This window comes from Camelus dromedarius, chromosome 2 (genome assembly GCF_036321535.1).
Source record: "Camelus dromedarius isolate mCamDro1 chromosome 2, mCamDro1.pat, whole genome shotgun sequence".
NCBI lineage: Eukaryota > Metazoa > Chordata > Mammalia > Artiodactyla > Camelidae > Camelus > Camelus dromedarius.
In genome coordinates this window covers 82,369,014-82,390,037 of record NC_087437.1, presented here as the reverse complement: position 1 = coordinate 82,390,037, position 21,024 = coordinate 82,369,014, and the positions used below count along the sequence as shown (strand labels likewise).

At 39.7% G+C, this 21,024-nt stretch overlaps 1 non-coding gene and 1 pseudogene across 1 annotated transcript; both read right to left on the bottom strand.

The window, feature by feature from the left end:
• LOC105087791 (T-complex protein 1 subunit theta-like) overlaps positions 1–21,024 on the bottom strand; it is an 87,718-nt pseudogene that overhangs the window by 23,011 nt on the left and 43,683 nt on the right.
• Positions 3,043–3,115, bottom strand: TRNAA-UGC (transfer RNA alanine (anticodon UGC)). Its single transcript has one exon. It is a non-coding gene; the product is annotated as a tRNA-Ala (tRNA).

The following is a 21,024-nucleotide window of genomic DNA, read 5'->3' as shown; positions in this document are numbered from 1 at the left end:
TTTCTTAGTTTTTATTTGCTTTTTGTTCTCTAGTTTTGAGTTGTAAGTTTAAATAAATTGATTTTCAGTCTTTCTTCTTTTCCATTATACAGCTGACCCTTGAACAATGCAGGAGTTAGGGATGCCAACCCACAGTCAAATCTCCATGTAAAATTTTACAGCTGTTTTTCCAAATCTGCAGTTCTGCCTCCACAGATTCAAACAAACATGGATTGTGCAGTAACATTGAAAACAATCTGCATATATGTGGACCCACACAGTTCGAACTCATGTTGTTCAAGGGTCAGCTATATAGAAAATACTCTGACCACAGTGGAATTAATCTAGAGATCAGATACCATTATGGATCGAATTATACTGGAAATATATTAAAAATTTTATTGCAGTTTCTAAGCACTCCATTAACTACAGCAATATAATTTTTTGACATATTTCCATTATAATTCAGTTGAGATATATATAATGACATCATAAGTATTGTTTTATATATACAGTCAATAGTCATGTTTATTTGCCCACATATTTTACTCCTCTGGAGTTCATAAATTCCTCCTGTATTTCCACACTCTATCTGGAATCATTTTTCTACTTGAAAAAAGTCCACTTAGTTTTATAAAAGTGGGCTTGCTAGAGACAAATTCTCTTATTTTCGCTTTGACCAAAACTGTATTTCTATTTACAAAACAGTATTTCTTTATAAAATCGTAAGTTGGCAGTTATTTTCAATATTTAAAAATGTCACCCGTTTATCTTCTAGCTTCAATAATTTCTGTTGAGAGGTTATATATCAGTCAGTAATTTTTTAAAAGGCAGTTATTTTACATTTTTTCTCTTTGGGCTAGATTCTCATATTTTATAAAATACTTAGGTTTGGTTTTGTTTATCTTCAATTTGGGATTCCTAGACTTGCCCTAATCTCTCAGTCAACATCTTTTATCAGTTTTGTAAAACTTAAATATTGGTTTCCATGATTTTCTCTCTTTTTCCTTCTATGACTTCTATTATATGTACATGAGGCCTTAGATAATTCTACATATCTTTATTCACTTTTTTGCCAATGTTTTTCTATATTCTTAATTTTGTATATTTTTAATGACTTATCTTTCAATTCACATGTCCTATAAACTTCTCTCTCTAATCTTAAATACACCCATTGAGTTCTTAACTTTATATATCTTTTTGTTCTAGGTTGTCCATATATTACTTTTCTTTTTTTAAAGAGTATAATTTACTGAAGAAATTATCCATACTTTCATCTATTCTTTCCATCTTCTTCTCTAATTTATCAAATCTATTAATAACAGTTATTTCAGACCTTGGTTGGTAACTCCAATATCTAGATCATCTATTGGTCTCCTACTAGATTCCATCTTTTTCTTCTTGATCATCAATCATATTTTCATGTCTTTTTGTACGTATATAGTAATGTTTTATTGTGTGTCAGATACTGAGTGTAAAAGAAATGAAGAGGATCTGAATGATGTTATCTTTCACTAAAAAGGGTCACCACTTTCCTCTGTTACACAGCTTAGGTAAGAGGCTGATTATTCTATCTCATCAATAATTAATTTAGGCAAGAGCTGGATTGCAGAATAAGAATCAGCTTACGTATGTTTCAGACCACTTCCCTGGAAGTGGCCATATAAAGCTTACTGATAACAAGCCAAATTGGTCTCGATTCTGAGATTCTTTAGGATTTCCAGCCCTGTCATCCATAAATTTCCAGCTCAGCTCTTCAGCCTCCCATCTAGGCATCTTAGTCATCTAGTAAATGTCTTGACTGAGAAAGTAATGAAGTGACCTAAAAGCAGGCCCACTCTCCCTGGTATGTCTTAGAATTCACTCTGAGTTTCTGAAGCTTTTAGATTTCCTCTGCTATTTCTGATGCTGCTGTAGACCTCTAGAATTGAGCCAATGTCATAAGAGGTAAATTAGCCATGCATTTGAAGAAGCCTCTCAAGTTTCCAATTTGTCTCTCTTGCCTCCTACAACTGCTAAAACAACACAACATCACTTTGCTAGTTGTTTTTTTTTTTTCCTGAAAGTGCAAATCAAGCCCAATCTGTAGGCCATGCCATGAATCAAATTTCCCAAAGGGAAAAATTCTCAGGATCCAGCAAATGCCCCCAACGGAAAAAAATCAGCTCACCTCTGAAATTTCCCCCTCATTCTAGAGTCTTTAACTTCTTTCCCCCTGGGTAAATGGGATAGGCAAAGAGAAGAGGGCAATTGGTGGGGGGTGGGGGTGGGCAGGTTGGGGGAGTGACTAAACTGACTAGCCAAGTATTTTTCCAAATCTATTATGTAAACTAGATTCCAAGCCCTTGGAATATCAGATTCTAAGAATTAGTCATTTTGCATTTCAGCTACGGCCAGAAGAAACCAAGCTTTAACCCGAACAGGGTAAGGATGCTGTAAACAAAGGGCTTACAGAAATAAGAATAAATCAGGTTAATTCTTTCCTCATCGTCCTACAGCATTATGACTCCTGCCTATACTCAACTAAAATTTCACTCTCAAGTGTTCCCTCTCTAACTTACTCAATCTAATGAGCATTTTTCAAATTTTGCTTTTTATTTACCCTTCTACAGAACCTGATATAGTGTCCCAGAGACATCAGAATCTAGGGGCAATCATTAGTTAATTTACTTAGAAGGCACTACCTTTCTTATTGGTCTTTTCCACTTCTCATGGAAAAATACAGTACATATTACAGTCTTAGTTATATAGTTAATCAAGATTATGATTGCATCCCCAAACAAAACACACCATCACTATAACTTATATTAAATTTAAATATACCATAAGCATATTATTGCCTATAAAGCCTGCATAAATGTTACAGTTACAAAAAAGAGTGCACGTAATACTGAGGTGTTTTTTTTTTAAGCATACAGCTACAATGACCAAAACGTTTCCAGCTTGCTAATTCATTCTGGATCATGGTCATTAGTTCATGCTTTTTTCCCAAAGGTTTTTTTTTTTTTTTTTTGGTTTGTTTTTTGAGATGGGGGAGGTAATTTGGTTTATTTATTTATTTGTTAGAGGCACTGGGGATTGAACCCAGGACCTTGTGCATGCAAAGCACGTGCTCTACCACTAAGCTACGCCCTCCTCCCTCCCAAAGGTATTTATCATCATAACACAGGACAAATTGAACTCACTTAACAAAAGTTAAGACCATAGCACTTCTGGCTCTTTGACTATCAAAAATTAGCTTGTTAAGTACTTAGGTAGGATTGTTAGCAATACTGCAATTGCATTTGATATTTTGACACATAGCACAATATAACTGTTATAGGAAGAATAAGTTATTCTGAGCCCTGGGCATGTCTGAGTTGTGTTCAGATTTTAATAAATCCTTGACTCTAGTGTCAGAAAATAGAAATGGTATTGGTATGGCACCAACCTATATCATTTTTATATGCCAGCATAAATGCATAAACTTGAGACTACACAATATTTTTTCTAATTGTAGGTAACGTAGTAGATATTCCATAAATAAAAATGTTAGCCTTTTTTTTTTTTCATTACCCTATTTAAAGTCCACGTAGGATGTACCACACACTTCTTTGCCATGGCCTACAAAGACCACCATGGTCAGACTCTTGCCTATCTTTTTAATTTTACCTCTCCCCAAATATCCTGCACTTTATCTACTTTAAATTACTTGACATTAAAGATTCATAATGCTAATTATCATCATTATGCTTTAGCACAAATTATTTCTTCTACCTAGAATTTCTTTCTTCACCTTTTTTTCTTACAGAGTGAGAAACGTCACCTTCACTGTGAAATCTTTCCCGACCTCCTAAACACAGTTAGATACTTTCTTTTTCTTGTAGCATTCTATCCATACATGTATTACAGCCTCCATCTCATTACTCACTTTTGCATCCTTTAGGGAAGGGAAAATATTATAGACACGGTGACTTCCCTAATAACTATAGAGGCTATAGTTAGTAAATGTAGAAGAAACAAAGAGACAGAAGGAAGGAAGGAAAGAAAAGACTTTAAGCTTTAAATATGACCCCCAAGTTTTCCAGAGCCTAAATTTTCAATTAGTAAACCCATAGTAGTATTCATTGGAAGAGCAAAGAGTCCTTAAATATTCAAAATATTGTGCTTAACTTTCATGTAATGACTACACACACACACAAGGAATGTCGTTAGATTTTTCCATTCTGTAACCCAGTGCTGAAAGCTTTCAAAATGAATGGAGCTGGTGGGCAATTTCATTCTCTCTGATTTGATTATTTATCTTTCAGGGCAGGGAAAGTCAGACTCCTAGAAAATAAACAATGGATACATAATTACTTAGCCAATAAGTTGCCAAGTTAGGGCTTAAAACTGGTCTTCTGACTTCGAGTCTTGTCTTCTTTTTTACTATACCGGAGTTATCTTCTTTTATATGCTTGTTCCCTAGCCCCCCTCAGCATGTCCATTCCTAAAAGAGTTATACTCAGAGTGCTGGCTGACCATCTGCCTCTTTAAAAAGTTTTGTGGCTACATCCAAGTTCATTTTCCTGTCCATGAGGAGGTCAATTCCCCAGAAGTACAGGTTGGAGTCCAGATGTCTCTAGATGTCTGTGTGAGATCCAATGACTTGATGGATGAACTTCTAATTAAAATACACTTTAGCATTTGCTGGGTTTAAGTAAATTAGTATGAATTAAAGTTCAGTGTGGTGGTCATTAATGGTGTCTACCAAATATTTTTAGTTCTTCTGGGAAGTGTCCGTAGGGTTACACCTCTACCCTTGGTATGGCCATGTAAATAACTTTCGCCAATGAAATGTGAGCAGATGTGATTTGTGTTACTTCCAAGAAGAAGCTTTATGAATCAGTGTATGATTTGGGCCCTGCCTCCATTTTTTTTTTCTGACTTGACACTCTGGCAGTGTGGGCACGTAGCCTCTCCTATCCTGTTTCCTGATGGAAGACAATGATCTTCCGTCACACAAAAACCAACCTACAATAAATGTGTAATGCAAGCAAATGTTTTAAAATTATAAAATTTTAGAGTTGTTACCAAGCATAACTTAGATAATTTAGCCTACCTTAACTAGGACAAGTACTTTAAATATGTTATTCCAATTCAGCAGTAATGTTCAATGCCATAGGTCAATGGAGTCTTTTTGAATCTATGACATTTTGGTGTGGACTGCTCTTAACTAAGACTATTAAACAAAATTTTTCTGGGAAGGTATGTGTTGGTAATGTACTTTAAAAGCTCCATTTTTGGATTTAAACAGTTTTAAAGTGCTGACATCTTTTAATCAGTTTACAAATTTATTACATTTTACATATTTTAAAATATGGCAATAGGTTTTTTAATGAATCCTATGAAAAATTACATTAAACTATGATTATACCCAATTAAATAAAAATCAAAATAATGTCCACATTTGAGATCATGATACAAACTCTAAAAGCCTCAGGGATGGAGTATAATTGATGAAAAGGCAGAATGAAGACATAATGGTAAGCAAACTCACAGGAGTAACTTCAACTACCTTTCAGGCACACTATCCCTTTCTAAGTCACTTGAGATATACTGTTTTCATACTCTGGGAGGAAACAAAAAAAAAAGAAAACCACATTCATCATTCCTTCCAGGAAATAGCTCTGGAGATTCTCTCTGCTTGTGGCTACATCAGTTCTGTAACAGCTGGGTGTGTGGGTGGCGCACATCAGGTCTGCCAGTTTCCAAAGAGGAACCTGGGCCTCCTAAACTGTTACAGTACCTCCCAGCTTTGTGGGGGGTCTGTGGCTCCAGTCTATGCATTGGGATGGAGACGGGGTGGGGTGCATGCGGAAGGAGGGAAGCACCTGAGAACACATGCCTGGATTTTGTGGAGACCACCAGTGTGTAAACCACTTATGTGACAAGACCAATTCCAAAGGGAAGAGGAGTGACCATTTCCCCTTCAGTTCCAACAGCTGCAGCCCACCACACAGCTGCTACTCTGGGTTTAGGATAGAAGAAAAACAAAAGAGAAGTGGGACACTCTGTAGTGGTTTGGCTGCTTGGAAGTAGTAGGCAGAGAGTGTAAGGAAAGCCACCAAGAGAAGAGCAAAAGTCTTCTCTCCACAGACTTCTCTCCACATGCCCCGGACTGTTCAGTGTAGGCTGTTACACTCTTTGCTACCCCAACCAGTACCACAAAGGTTGACTTTTCTCTCATGCAAAAATCCTCTGTAGTCTGGAATTCTCTCCAAGCAACGGTGTCTTCTGTGGTGACTGTGTGATCCAGGCTTGCAGAGTCTCTGCTCCTCCCAGCTGCACAATCAAAAGCATGTAGCCCCCTTGGTCAGCATGGCAGTAGGAGAGAGAGCAGGAGAGTCCCACCACAGTCACAGGGACTATAAGTGATACATGTCACTGCTGCTCACGTTTCACTGGCCACCTCCAGTCACCACTAGGCAAAGCCTGGCTTCAAAGGGCATGAGACTGCAGTCCCTGTGTATCTGTAGTAAAATGCTCTACCACTGAGCTAGACCCCACCTCCACCCCTGTGTACTTGGAAGGGGATATTGATGAACATTAGAGCCAAGTGCCCTTACCCTCTGAAGCCCTAAAATGAAGTTCTAGGTACATGTAGCCACAGCTTTCCAAGAGAATGCACCTGCCCATTCTCTGATGTCTAATTGTCTTTGTACTCACATCTGGATTCTAGTTTTCCTTCCAAAGTGATAGAGAAGAGGGAAATACATAGAGTGTGTCTAGCCTGTGGAGTCTGAAAGCAGAGAGCTGGTTCCTAAAAGTCTGCAAAGGCAAAGGTAACCAAAAATGCATCACAGGCTATGGTTTTAAGCAGCTCCGCACCCTCCCCACCCCCGTAATGTAATGTTTGGTATAAGTACTGACTTGTGTCTCCCTGGGCTTTACCTTTCTGTCTCTTTTTTATGACTGACTTTTCTTATTTGTTTCTGGTTCCTGGGTATTGATTCTAGTGGAAGGGAGAGAGGTGGGGAGCTGGAGAGGCAGAAGGTAAGGGAGAGACAGAGAGAAAGACAAAGAAGAAAAGAGGGAGAGACAGAACAAAAGAAAAAGAAATTACCTTGTGAGATTATCAAGTTCTTTCAAAAACATCAGTTCATACGAGCTTCAAAACAGTCCTTAAAAGAACATATACATTCATCCCCAAGTTACCAGTGCAGAACTAAAACTCAGAAGGATACATAAAGTAAATTGAGGGCAGGAGAAGAAATAAATCTTAATCAGGGCAGTTTCCACTTATTTCAGGGCCTTTGGGAACTCCAAAGACAAGCAAGACCATGTTTTAACACAGGCCCAGTCTCTTCTGAATGCCAGATGTCACTTACCTTTTATCCCAGTGGTTATTTTATTTTTTGACATCGAGATTAGCTTTAAAAGCACTGCTTTCCCACCCCTGGTCTCCTCACCTGCCTTTAATCCACCAAAACTAAGTCTGAAAACTCAGATTAATTTGGATCTTAGCCACAGCATTTTCACGAATCCCCAAAAGCCTTCTATTCTGGCCCTTCCATGCCAACTCACGCCCCATGGGCACTCAACTGGTCGCATCTCAAATCCCCACAAATGGGGCTCCAGTTCAAACCAGCGCACTCCACGCACTCCACGATGGTTTGTCTTGCACCTTGAGCCACACCTTAGTGACTTCACGTAAGCACAGGAGGAAGGAGTGAAAGCCCTCCCTAGGGTGTGTGGGTCCAAGGGCACAACACTGAATGCTTCCTTCAGCCCAGAAATTAAAAGCCAGGCTTTTGAAACAGAGAGGCAAAGGCTCCCATTTGCCAAGTTACTACTTAGAAGAAGAATGTAGGCTTCCGGGAGAAGATGGAGTAGAAGGACGCTCGCAGGTCACCCTCTCCCACAAATACACCAAGACCCAAATCTACAGACCCACTCGGCCAACCAGAGCACCTGTGGAACTCCGACAGAACATCGCCCTCTTCAAAAGATAAAGACGCCAAAAATCTGGTAGGAGAAAAGGAAAAAAGAAAGAACAAAAGGCAAAGCAGCGCGGGATGGGTCCCGCGGGGAGGGAGCGGCAAAGGAGGACTGGCGCTCGCTCGCTGGGTCTCCCCTCTCCAACTGAGAGGCCAGCCGGGACGGAGGGGGAGCCTCCGAGGCTCGGATCTGTACAGAGGAGCCCTTGACTAACAGAACTAAGTTAAACGGGCACAGAGCGTCCCCCCGACACCCAGCCTGAGACGCGGCCGGCAGCCGCGGGCAGGGCCAGGCTGCACAAGCCGGGCGGAGGACGGAAGTGGCTGCACGGAGGCAGCCCCAGGGGAACGCAAGGGGCTGCGCGCCGTGGCTGTGGGTGCACAGGGCAGAACAACCTGGGCCCTCCATAAAACAGCAAGGTTGATGTGCTCTCAGGGGAAGGGTGCACACCCCCATCTCTGAAAACCCGCGGAAAGTTTTCGAGGTAAGAGAGGCGGGGCTCAGGCACAGCCGCCATATCCTCCACGCTGAGCACTCAGGCGGGGGCGAAACCTGCATCCGCACGGAAGGGCTTAGCAGCCTCAAAGGCCAGACTGAGACTGGCCTGCAGCCCGGGGCAGATAGGATCCTTCCATCCTGGTCCCTCAGAGAACTTGCTCCACAAAGACAAACAAGGAGCTGGGTTCTGGCTCGGAGCAGGGACAGGGCTGTCCCTCGGTCTTCCCCTAGCCCACCTGCGGAGCGCCGACCAGGGTGGAGCGCGCAGCCGCACAAGAGCGGAACTACCGGCGGCGCAGGTAGAGCGAGAGCAGCCCCCCGCCTTTCGGGCAGGAACACAGCCCCTGACTGAGGTGCTGGGAGGGGGCACGACCCGCCCTCCTACCTGGCCAGTCTGCAGCATCTGACTGCAGCATCCGGAGGGACAGCGACCCGCCCGCCCACAGCAGAGAGCGGCACCTGACCCAGTGTTAGGAGGAGGCGCGATCGGCTTGCCGACAGGTGCTAGGAGCAGCACAGAAGAGGGCGCCAACGGAGGGCCTCTGAAAACAGCAAGCTGAGCTTCCAAAACAGGACGAAGACAGAAAGACTTCACATTAAAAGCACACAGACTCCAGGAGAACACCGACAAACCCCCTCCCCCCCCCTTTTTTTTAATCTGTTTTTACCTGTTCTATTTTCTATTACTCTCTTAATCTTTACTTCTTAATTCATTTCTATTTCTCTTGGGTTTTGATGTCCTGCTATTGATTAGACACAGGTTTCAAATACATCTATTCATCTCCCCCCCCCCTTTTTTTTGTAAAGGTTTTAAAAGGACGTCTCAACCCGATTAATACTCTGCTTCAACTCACTCTTCTATTATTCATTATACACTGTTTTCAAACCCTCTTTCTCCCTTCTTTTAAAATTCTTTCTCTCTCTTTTTTTTTCTTTTTTTCCTAAGTTCTATTCCTAAATAGGCATCAGATAGATAAAATCCTTAAGGACCAAAATAAACAACTGATACTCCATAAACCACAGTGCCAAAGAGGTATGAGCAAGATGAAGAAGCAGAAAAACCTTTCCCAATTGAAAGAACAAGAGAAATCCCCTGAAAGAAAGATCAACAAAATAGACATCGATAGCCTACTAGATCAAGATTTCAAAAAAGGAGTGATCGAATTGCTGAAGGAATTAAAAGAGATAGTGTTTAGAGATATAAAATATGTCAAAAATGAAACTGAAGCTATAAAGAAGAGCCAAGTAGAATGGGTAAACTCATTGACAGAGATGAGAAATGATCTAATAGCTGTGCAAAGCTGACTAGATAATGCAGAGGAACGAATTAGTGATCTAGAAGACAGGGCAATAGAAAGCACCCATTCAGAAGAACTACAAGAGAAGCAAATAAAAAATAATGAAAATAGCATGAGGGACCTATGGGATAATATAAAGCATCCCAATCTTCGCATAATAGGGGTCCCAGAAGGAGAAGAAAGATCAAAGGGGATTGAAAAGGTTTTTGAAGAAATCATGACTGAAAACTTCCCAAACTTAAAGAAGGAATCAGATATCCAAGTACAGGAAGCTCAGAGGGTCCCAAACAGGAAGAACCCAAACAGACCCACACCAATACATATCATAATCAAGATGGCCAGAGTCAAGGATAAAGAAATGATTCTATAGGCAGCAAGAGAAAAGCAAAGAGTAAGTTACAAGGGAACCCCCATAAGGCTCTCAGCTGATTTCTCTACACAAACACTACAGGCCAGAAGGGAGTGGCAAGATATATTCAAAGCCCTGAATGAAAAAAAGATGCAGCCTAGGATCCTTTATCCAGCAAGGCTATCCTTGAGGATAGAAGGAGAAATAAAGAGTTTCACAGACAAAAAAAAGCTGCAGGAGTTTAGCAACACTAAACCCATGCCAAAAGAAATATTGAAAGGGCTATTCTAAATAGAAAAGCAGCAGGATGCTACAGAAATGAGAAACACACAACTGGAAAGGTGATAACTCATGAATTACAAATAAAGTAAACATGAAATTATAAAAGAAGACATACAAATCACTGAGAGTGGGAGAGGGAGGCAGGGAAATATAGAATATTTTTTTCTTTCTTTTTTAAATTTTGTTAACAGTAGGATGGGTTTGAGATCATGTTACTATCAGTTTAATAAAAACAGTTATAGTAATGGGTTGATAGATTTACAGAAAAGGGTAACCACAAGCCAAAAATTTACAAAGGAGTCACAAAAATTAAATAAAATCCATGATAATACAAAGGAAAATTACCAAACCACAAAAGGAAGAAGAAAGGAACAAAGAGGATATACCAATTCAACTGCAAAGATAAGTTCAAAATGGCAATAAACACACATCTATCATTAATTACTGTAAGTGTTAATGGACTAAATGCTCCAGTCAAAAGACACAGAGTGGCAGACTGGATAATAAAGCAAGAACCTTCAATATGCTGCATACAAGAGACCCACTTTAGGGAGAAGGACACATATAGATTGAGAGTGAAAGGATGGAAAAGGATATTCCATGCAAATGGAAAAGCCAAAACAGCAGGTGTTGCAGTACTGATTTCAGACAAAACAGACTTTAAAACAAAGGCCATAAAGAAAGATAAAGAAGGACATTTTATAATGATTAAAGGAGTGATACATGATGAGGATATTACACTCGTTAATATATATGCACCCAATATAGGAGCACCTAAGTACATACAAGAATTACTAACAGAGATAAAGGGGGATATTGATGGGAATACAATCATAGTTGGAGATTTTAACATTGCATTAACATCACTAGACAGATCTTCCAGACAGAAAATAAACAAGGCAACAGAGAAATTAAATACTACAATAGAAAAACTAGATTTGGTGGATATTTTCAGAGCATTACACCCCCCAAAAATAGGATATACATTCTTTTCAAGTGCACATGGAACATTTTCCAGGATCGATCATGTACTTGGGCACAAAAGAAACCTCAACAATTTTAAGAAGATAGAAATTATCTCAAGCATCTTTACTGACCACAATGCCATGAAACTGGAAATCAACAACAGAGAAACAAAGGAGAAAAAAAGGAAAGCATGGAGATTAAACAATATGTTATTGAAAAAACAATGGATCAATGAGGAAATCAAAGCTGAAATTAAAAAATACCTTGAGACAAATGATAATGAAAGCACAACCACTCAAAACCTATGGGACACAGCAAAGGCAGTGCTAAGAGGGAAGTTTATAGCGATACAGGCCTCCCTCAAAAAAGAAGAACAATCTCAAATAAACAATTTAACCCACCACCTGAATGAATTAGAAAAAGAAGAACAAAAAGCCCCAAAAAGCAGCAGAAGGAAGGGAATAATAAAGATCAGAGAGGAATTAAATACAATAGAGATTAAAAAGACCATAGAAAAAATCAACCAAACCAAAAGCTGGTTTTTTGAAAAAGTAAATAAAATCGACAAACCTCTGGCCAAACTCACAAAGAAGAAAAAAGAGAGAGCACAAATTAGCAAAATAAGAAGGGAAAATGGAGAAATTACAACAAACAAAATAGAAATACAGAATATCATACAAGAATATTATGAAAAACTATATGGAACCAAACTGGATAACCTAGAGGAGATGGACAAGTTTCTGGAAACATACTGTCCACCAAAACTGAATCAAGAAGAATCTGAACACTTGAACAATCCGATCACTAGAAAGGAAATAGAAATAGCAATTAAAAACCTCCCTACAAATAAAAGTCCAGGACCGGAAGGCTTCACCAGGGAATTCTACCAAACATACAAAGAAGAACTCATACCAGTCCTTCTCAAACTCTTCCAGACGATTGAAAAGGAGGGAATACTCCCAAACTCATTCTATGAAGCCACCATCACCCTGATACCAAAACCAGGCAAAGACACTACAGAAAAAGAGAACTATAGGCCAATATCACTGATGAACATAGACGCCAAAATCCTCACCAAAATTTTAGCAAATAGAATCCAACAACACATAAAAAAGATTATACATCATGACCAAGTGGGGTTCATCCCAGGGACACAAGTCTGGTTCAACATACGCAAATCAATCAGTGTAATACATCACATCAAAAAGAGAAAGGACAAAAACCACATGATCATCTCAATCGATGCAGAAAAAGCATTTGATAAAATTCAACACCCATTTATGATAAAAACTCTCACCAAAGTGGGTATAGAGGGAACATATCTCAACATAATAAAAGCTATATATGACAAACCTACAGCCAGCATAGTACTCAACAGTGAAAAACTCAAAAGCTTCCCACTAAAATCTGGGACAAGACAAGGATGCCCACTATCACCACTCCTATTCAACATAGTCCTGGAAGTCCCAGCCACAGCAGTCAGGCAAGAGAAAGAAATAAAAGGGATCCAAATTGGAAAAGAAGAGGTAAAAGTGTCATTATATGCTGATGACATGTTACTATATGTAGAAAACCCTCAAAGGTCCACACAAAAGCTACTAGAGCTGATTGAAGAATTCAGCAAGGTAGCAGGTTACAAAATTAACGTTCAAAAATCAGTTGCATTTCTTTACACTAACGATAAATCAACAGAAGAAAGTAAAGAAACAATCCCCTTTAAAATAGCACCCAAAGTAATAAAATATCTGGGAATAAATCTAACCAAGGAGGTGAAAGAATTATACACAGAAAACTATAAACCATTGATGAAGGAAATTAAAGAAGACTTTAAAAAATGGGAAGATATTCCATGCTCTTGGATTGGAAGAATCAGTATTGTTAAAATGGTCACACTGCCCAAGGCAATCTACAGATTTAATGCAATCCCTATCCAATTACCCAGGACATATTTCACAGAACTAGAAAAAATCATAATAAAATTCATATGGAACCATCAAAGACCTAGAATTGCCAAAGCATTACTGAAGAGAAAGAAAGAGGCTGGAGGAGTAACTCTCCCAGACTTCAGACAATACTATAGAGCTACAGTCATCAAGACAGCATGGTATTGGTACCAAAACAGGCATATAGACCAATGGAACAGAATACAGAGCCCAGAAATGAACCCACAAACTTTTGGTCAACTCATCTTTGACAAAGGAGGCAAGAATATACATTGGAATAAAGACAGTCTCTTCAGCAAATGGTGTTGGGAAAACTGGACAGCAGCATGTAAAACAATGAAGCTAGAACACTCCCTTACACCATATACAAAAATCAACTCAAAATGGATTAAAGACTTAAACATAAGACAAGATACAATAAACCTCCTAGAGGAAAACATAGGCAAAACATCATCTGACATACAATTAAAAAATTATCTCCTAGAAGAAATAAAAGCAAGAATAAACAAATGGGACCTAATGAAACTTACAAGCTTCTGCACAGCAAAGGAAACCAGAAATAAAACAAGAAGAAAACCTACGGAATGGGAGAAAATTTTTGCAAGTGAAACTGACAAAGGCTTGATCTCCAGAATATATAAGCAGCTCATATGACTCAATAAGAAAAAAATAAACAACCCAATCCAAAAATGGGCAAAAGACCTAAACAAGCAATTCTCCAAGGAAGACATACAAATGATCAAAAAGCACATGAAAAAATGCTCAGTATCACTAATTATCAGAGAAATGCAAATCAAAACTACAATGAGGTATCACCTCACACCAGTCAGAATGGCCATCATTCAAAAGTCCACAAATGACAAATGCTGGAGAGGCTGTGGAGAAAGGGGAACCCTCCTACACTGCTGGTGGGAATGCAGTTTGGTGCAGCCACTATGGAAAACAGTGTGGAGATTCCTCAAAAGACTAGGAATAGACTTACCACATGACCCAGGAATCCCACTCCTGGGCTTGTATCCAGAAGGAAATCTACTTCAGGATGACACCTGCACCCCAATGTTCATAGCAGCACTATTTACAATAGCCAAAACATGGAAACAGCCTAAATGTCCATCAACAGGTGACTGGATAAAGAAGAGGTGGTATATTTATACAATGGAATACTACTCAGCCATAAAAACTGACAACATAATGCCATTTGCAACAACATGGATGCTCCTGGAGGATGTCATTCTAAGTGAAGTAAGCCAGAAAGAGAAAGAAAAATACCATATGAGATTGCTCATATGTGGAATCTAAAAAACAAAAACAAACAAACAAAAACAAAGCGTAAATAAAGGACAGAAATAGACTCACAGACAGAGAATACAGACTTGTGGTTACCAGGGGGGTGGAGGGTGGGAAGGGATAGACTGGGATTTCAAAATTGTAGAATAGACTACACTGTATAGCACAGGGAAATATACACAAAAGGTTATGATAACTCACAGAGAAAAAAATGTGACAATGAGTGTGTATATGTCCATGAATAACTGAAAAATTGTGCTGAACACTGGAATTTGACACAACATTGTAAAATGATTATAAATCAATAAAAAATGTTAAAAAAAAAAAAAAGAAGAAGAAGAAGAATGTAAATTCCAGCAGTCCGGGGTGCCAATAGGGCTGCTGGAGTGTATGGGGACTTGCAGAGTGAGGCTGCAGCATCAGGATCGCTTGAAGAAAGGGCCAAGGAAGGGCAAGTACTCTGTGAGAGGAACAGAGGGAGTAGGAATGTGTCTCCTGAAGGCATGTGTGAGAACAAGCAGTTATTTTCCCCAGAGACATCTGTGAGACTCTCAAATTGTGCCTGTTAAAGGGCAGACAGAGAGAGAAAAGTGAATTACTGGAAAAAGCAGGTATCTCCCTGGGAGTTGTGAGGGCGGCAGAAAGACTGTCTACGTCTATTAGTCTTGGCAGCTGTCTATCTGTGAATCTGGCCCAGTCAGAGTTTCCAAGGCCCTGCTTCTGAAAAATGTGACAAGGGTTTAACGTGTACCAGAGACTACACAGGGCTCTGGTGTGAGAGGGGTCAGAGGAAACTGAGGTCCCAGCCTCAGTCCCTTAGCACATGGGAGTCACTTAGGTGGTGACGTCATGATTAGCTTGGCCTTTGCTTACAGACTGTAGTTCTCTGAAGACTCTAGGGGAATGTGTCTCAAATTGGAATGGAATCTCCATCTAAGTTTTGTGTTTCTCTCTACTGCATCCTGAGTAGTATTATGAAGTCCAGATCATGGGTGAGAACCTCCTCACTGACAAATGAGAGGCTTTTGGGCAAACACTTCTTCCATGCAACAGAGGGCAGATTTTCTGCCTGGAGCCATAGTACTTCCTCTCTGCTATTTAGTACTCTACAAGAAATACCTCTTTTCTTCATACTCCCCTGGTGCTGTCTTGTTTAGGAATGTCTTTGGTTGCAAGTAACAGAAAACCTACTTTACAGCAGCTCAAACAGATGCAGGTGTATTTTTCTCACATAACAAGATTTTGGATCTAGACAGCAGCTAGCATCTATTCAGAAGCTCGACGACACCAGGGAATTCTCTTATCTTTTCATTCATACTTGTTTTTTTCAGAGTCATAAGATGGCTGCTGATCAATGGAGGAATGGATAAAGTTGTGGTGTCCACGTGAATATACAACAGAGTATTATTCAGATTTAAAAAGGAAAGGAATCCTGCCATTTGCAACCATATAGAGGGACCTGGAAGACATTATGCTAAGTGAAGCAACCCAGACACAGGAAGAAAAATATTGCATGATCTCACTTCTACGTGGAGTCTACATAGAAGCAGAGAGTAGAACAGTGGTTACCAGGGGCAAGAAAGGATAGGGAGACATTGGTCAAAAGATGCAAAGGTGCAGTTCTGTGGGATAAACAAGTCTACAGATCCAATTTCCAGCATGACTATAGTTAGTAAGAGTACTGTATACTGGCAATTTGCTAGGATAGTACATTTCAGGTGCTCTGACAACAACAACAACAACAAAAGGATGGTAACTGTGTAAGGAGATGGATATGTTAATCAACTTGACTATATTAATCACTTCACTATGTATGGGTATATCAAAACATCATAATGTACACCTTAAATATATACAATTTTATTTTTTAAAGATGGTTGCTGCATCATTGGGTATTAGGTTGGTGTTCAAAGTAGCAAAAAGGGAGAAGGGCAGTGTCCACTGTGATAATCCCTATTCATCAGGACAGCGCTCCACTGGAATCCCCATCAGACCTCTGTGTGTGTCCCACTCATCAGATCTCTATCCCATAGCCACACTTGGCATGAAGGGAGCCTTGGGGGCCCAGAATTTAGCTGGACACCCTGCCAGCCTGAACAAAATCAGGCTTCTGTCAATTACAAAGAGGGAGGAGTTACTGGGAAGGCAACTAACAGTGGCTGCCACACCCTGTGCACAGCATTGATCAAATTGCATCAAAATGTTCTGTTTCTGTCTCTGTCTCCCCTCCCAACAGAATTAACAGCACTTGGCAGACCAAGGTACCCAGTCATTCTTGTATTCCCAACATCTGGCACATTGCCTGGCATAAAACAGACTTAATAAACGTAACTCAAACTCAAAAAAATATTGGCTGAATAGAGAGACAAAAGAACTGCATTTTGATTCATCTTTGTATGCAATTCTCTCTTTAAAGATAAAAGGAGATATTGATGTAAAAAGAAACATTAGTTATCCAAGAGATAGATATGCCAAGAAATTCGTGTATGATGCCACTTAAATGTACAACAGTTTCTAACACAAATACAATGGGGTAGGTAATAATAATACTAGCCACCACAATGGAAATTTTCATGCTCTATTATCTTTAATCCTAATATCTCCACAAGTATTACTTACCTCATCTTAAAGAAGCTGGGAAAGTGGCACAAAATCTAAGAGCTGCAAATGGTAGAACCAGAGTGTGAGCCCAAGTAGACCTATCTTTCTCCACTGTTCATCTGGCCTTCTGCATGAGAGTGTCCAGCACCCTCACTTTCTCAAGGGAAACACCAGTGCTGGGATGTCACATGAGGACTCCAACTAGAAATCGGGCTTCCTGTCTCCAAGGACACCTTTCCATCTTTACTCTCTGCCTCCCTCAACACTTCACTCAGTAGAGAGAGCAGTGGGCTGTACTTTTGAAGAACCAGTGGCGTTGCTGAGCATGGGGAAAGGATTATTGTTTTTTTCCAGCATCCATGATAAATCCAGAGAAGGAGAGAAGGGGAGAGAGCCAGAACACGGCAGGCTCCTCTCAAGCCAACCCTATGCAGCATGTAAACCTAGCCCTACAAGTAGGAGTAGAAACTTCTATGGACTCTTCTTTTCAGCAGCAATCTGATGCCATTAGGCTGAGGTATGTGTATGTGGCTTTGGAACACTAGACAAAGCATGTTGTGGACTTCCATCAACTCCAGTGAGACAGTACAAACAAGGATGAAATGGCTACATTTTGGCTGATGGCTTCAGGTTGCCCACACTGGTTCACAAGTGACTGCAGTCCCCTGGCCACCACCTCTTTCTCTAATTGATTAATCAAGCTTTGTGCCAAGAGCTTGGAGTCAGGGATGCCTCCGTGGGGAAAAGTGATATTTCAATCCTGACTTACCTAAAAGCCAGTATCATACAGCCTACAGTCTGTGAATGTGTCCAAGGCGTATCAGTTGCATCTCTCATGGCAAATACAATACAGATGAGGTTCTTCATCAAGAAATTAGAATCTAATTCAATAAAATCTACTCATGCAATTCAAGAACAGTTTTCTCTGAGGATTTCATGATGCCCAGGGGCTGTAAGACAAGCCCATCCAAGTAGCGTTCATGGCTTGTGCATTCCTAAAACATTCACTTCTGAGAATATGTGTACAAAAGAAAGGCAGAGTTAGAGGCAGAGAGAAACCTCAGATAAGTCACAGCAAACCAAAACTGGCTTTTAAGGATCTGTAATTCAGCAGCAAGATACACACTGAGATCTTATAATCCTTTGGATGAAATAAAGGGAATTCTCAATTATACTGGGGAAAAAAAAAACCCACTCCTGAGCTCTTCAGGCACAGAGACTGTAAATTTTGGCAGGGAACACTGATCTGAGATTTAAAGCCAGAATTATAAGCTCGAAATGAGAGAAAAGATGAACAAGGGTTGTCAGAAATAGAATCATTTTATGCTTCATATTTTCGCCAAGGTAACAATTATACATTTCAACAATGTTTCTGTAAATTGGTACCAAATGGATTACTCAGGAACCTCACATTTTGGTTTGATGAGAACAAGTATAACAATTGTTCAAATAAAGAGTACAGAGTTTACAATTGGGAAAGAATCAAAGAAAAACTTGTTGCCCTAGGCTGGGGGTCTCTCATGTACTAAGTGTCTCTTGTAGTTTTAACAGACTCTTTGCCCAAGTCCACGTGGCCAGGTGCTCCTGGGGCTGTACCTGGGACCTCCAGGGCAATTTCACTGAATCGTGGTTCCCCAGCTTGTTGTGGTCTGCAAATCTCTATCACGTCACTCTAAACCAGAGGTAAATCATGAAGTGGAACACCTGGGAACAGAATTGGTTGCCCCAAAATTCACTTATCAGAATCTCAGCAATCTGGGGTTCTTGGTGACAGCCAGGGAAGAGAACGGGGGTAGGCTGGGAGTAGAAGGCCCTAACTGGAGCTCTGTCACTGGTTACAACTGTTGGAATCACTATCATATACAAGTAAAATGATTGGTTTGGGGTTTCAGCACCCACTGCTGCATCCTTTTATTATTTATATAATATATATAATAAAGAGCATATTTATTATTCAAAAAACATGGTAGGTTATGGGAACAGAGGACAGAGGCTGGCCCAACAATGCCTCAGTCCCAATGAAACCTAATGAAACCATGACAAATGCCAATGGCAAAAGGCGTTGTGGGACTGCAGACACCACAAAGACTCTATGGAAAAAAACAACTTTTTAAAAAATTTTTTTTTCTTTTTTTTTAACTTTTTTTATTGAGTTATAGTCATTTTACAGTGTTGTGTCAAATTCCAGTGTAGAGCACAATTTTTCAGTTATACATGAATATACATATATTCATTGTCACTTTTTTTTTGCTGTGAGTTATCACAAGATCTTGTATATATTTCCCTTTGCTATACAGTATAATCTTGTTTATCTATTCTACATTTTGAAATCCCAGTCTGTCCCTTCCCACCCCCTGCACCCTTGGCAACCACAAGTTTGTATTCTATGTCTATGAGTCTATTTCTGTTTTGTATTTATGTTGTTTGTTTGGGTTTTTTTTTTTTTTTTTTAGATTCCACATATGAGTGATCTCATATGGTATTTTTCTTTCTCTTTCTGGCTTACTTCACTTAGAATAACATTCTCCAGGAACATCCATGTTGCTGCAAATGGCATTATGTTGTCGGGTTTTATGGCTAGATAGTATTCCATTTTATAAATATACCACCTCTTCTTTATCCAGTTCTCTGTTGATGGACATTTAGGCTGTTTCCATGTCTTGGCTATTGTAAACAGTGACACTGTGAACACTAGGGTGAAGGTATCATTTTGAAGTAGGGTTCCTTCTGGATATATGCCCAGGAGCAGGATTCCTGGGTCATATGGTAAGTCTATTCCTAGTCTTTTGAGGACTCTCCATACTGTTTTCCACAGTGGCTGCACCAAACTGCATTCCCACCAGCAGTGTAGGAGGGTTCCCTTTTCTCCACAGCCTCTCCAGCATTTGTCATTTGTGGACTTTTGAATGATGGCCATTCTGACTGGTGTGAGGTGATACCTCATTGTAGTTTTGATTTGCATTTCTCTGATAATTAGTGATATTGAGCATTTTTTCATGTGCTTTTTGATCATTTGTATGTCTTCCTTGGAGAATTGCTTGTTTAGGTCTTTTGCCCATTTTTGGATTAGGTTGTTTGTTTTAACTTCTTTTGAATTTTTTTTAACAGGAACATATGTGCTATTACAATCATTAAATGAGGACATTAAGAAGAACAACTGGACAAGGTTTTGCATCATTACAAGTAACAGAAGAATCTTCTTGTTGGTAAGTAAGCTTATTTTCCCTGGTTCATTTGTTATTTTCAAATTAAGGGCTAAATTCTCTTCTCTGCCAAACATGAAGGGAGATAGAAGAGAAAAACGATTGACAATTATCATGAAGTACTATATACTGTTAAGTACTTTCATATTGTAAGAACTTATCACAAATTAAATAATAAAGGCATATTAAGTATTATGAAAAACAAGTGTAATCTATAGCCTTCCCATGACACACTCTACACCTAACCCTAGGAGAACTAAACATGCCAGTCCTGCAGCCCTTACTCTGAGAATGCCACTCCATGGCCCACTACAATCAGTAGCCAGGGCTGGGCACAGCAGCAGAGGAATGAAAGTGTTAGAAATGGAAATAGACTCCCCATGCAGTTGAAAGCTAAGAAAGGGAAACTGTGATATGTACTTTGCAGGTCAGATTTCTCTTCCCTCACTCAAAATTACAGCAAACAGAATCATATCTGGGTAATAATAATCCACATTGCTGTAGCTCCTACAGTGTACAAAGAGCTTTTACCTATGGGATCTCATTGAAAGAGCAACTCACTCCACTCTCTAAACAGTTTCTAGAGAGAGAAAATGTATATGTCAAACAGAAGATGCCTTGTTCTCAAATTAAGGCTCTTCTTTATTGACAGTAGGTCA